Below are 1376 nucleotides of genomic sequence, written 5' to 3' on the forward strand. Positions count from 1 at the left end.
TTAATATTTGCTCATGTAAGTCCACTTATTCTCCAATCTGGTGACTTGCAAGTCAGCCTTTCAGGTTTATTGCCATTTTGAACAAAAGATTAAAAGGTTAATCAATAAAGACTTCACAGCCTTCTTTTGCTCATATTTACCAAGAGTGCCAGTATCAGTGAAGTGCAACCAAGAGGAAACCTTCCGATCTTATATCACAAAAGTGACTGCAATTCATCGACTGGCCGCTAGAGGCTGGCTCCAAAAGGGAGTAAATTCCCATAGACCCCCATGTTAAAATGCCCAATTTTACAGAAGAAATAAATGTGTTTACAGCCTGGTACAAAACGTGTTTTTGGTCTGTATAGCTAATTTTGCCCTTCATGACAATGGTGAGGGGTTGAATTTTTTTATAACTTATCCGTTTAAATTATATTAAAGGATTAGTCCATTTTCTTAAAAAAAATCCAGATCATTTACTCACCACCATGTCATCCAAAATGTTGATGTTTTTCTTTTTTCAGTCGAGAAGAAATTATATTTTTTGAGGAAAACATTTCAGTATTTTTCTCATTTTAATGGACTTCAACGGAACCCAACACCCAACACTCAACTCAACACCCAACATTTTTTTTAACTGAGTTTTTAAAGGCTCCAAACGATCCCAAACGAGGCACAAGGGTCTCATCCAGCGAAACGATTGTCATTTTTGTCAAGCAAAATAAAAAATATGCACTTCTAAACCGAGCCAGCGTGACCTCATGCAATATGTCATGACATCAAGAGGTCACGGATGACGAATGCGAAACTCCGCCCCAGTGTTTACAAGTGTGGAGAAGGAGGACCGTTCAGACGTTGTTGTATGTCAACTGATACTAATTCATGTCTTTGTGTCAGTTAATTGTTAAAAATGGTCCGCAAATGTGTGTTTCATATATGTAACATGTGACCTTTCCATGGCATTACGCAATTACGCGAGGTCGCGCTGGGGCGTCACAGGACTGGAGATAGACAAGAAGTTGTGGTTTAAAAGTGCATATTTTTCACCTTTCTTGTCAAAAATGGCAATCGTCTCGCTAGACAAGACCCTTACGCCTCGTTTGGGACCGTTTACAGTCCCCTGAAACTCCGTTGAAAAAAACTGCCAAGTGTTGAGTCAAGTGCCAAGCGCTGGGCCCCACCAAAGTCCATCAAAATGAGAAAAATCAGCGAGTGATGGCAGATGGCGACGGCAGGACCCGCCAACTATTGACTTCAAAAAAGCTCCTCAAAAACCTATGGGTGATGTCAGGGACACTACGTCCATGTTTTTTTACTCTGTATTGACATATTTGTGCAAAAATGTTATAAAGAAAATACATAGGTTGTTGTTACTCAACCATGAATTGAAACACCTC

Source organism: Misgurnus anguillicaudatus, chromosome 17, assembly GCF_027580225.2.
Source record: "Misgurnus anguillicaudatus chromosome 17, ASM2758022v2, whole genome shotgun sequence".
Classification (NCBI taxonomy): domain Eukaryota; kingdom Metazoa; phylum Chordata; class Actinopteri; order Cypriniformes; family Cobitidae; genus Misgurnus; species Misgurnus anguillicaudatus.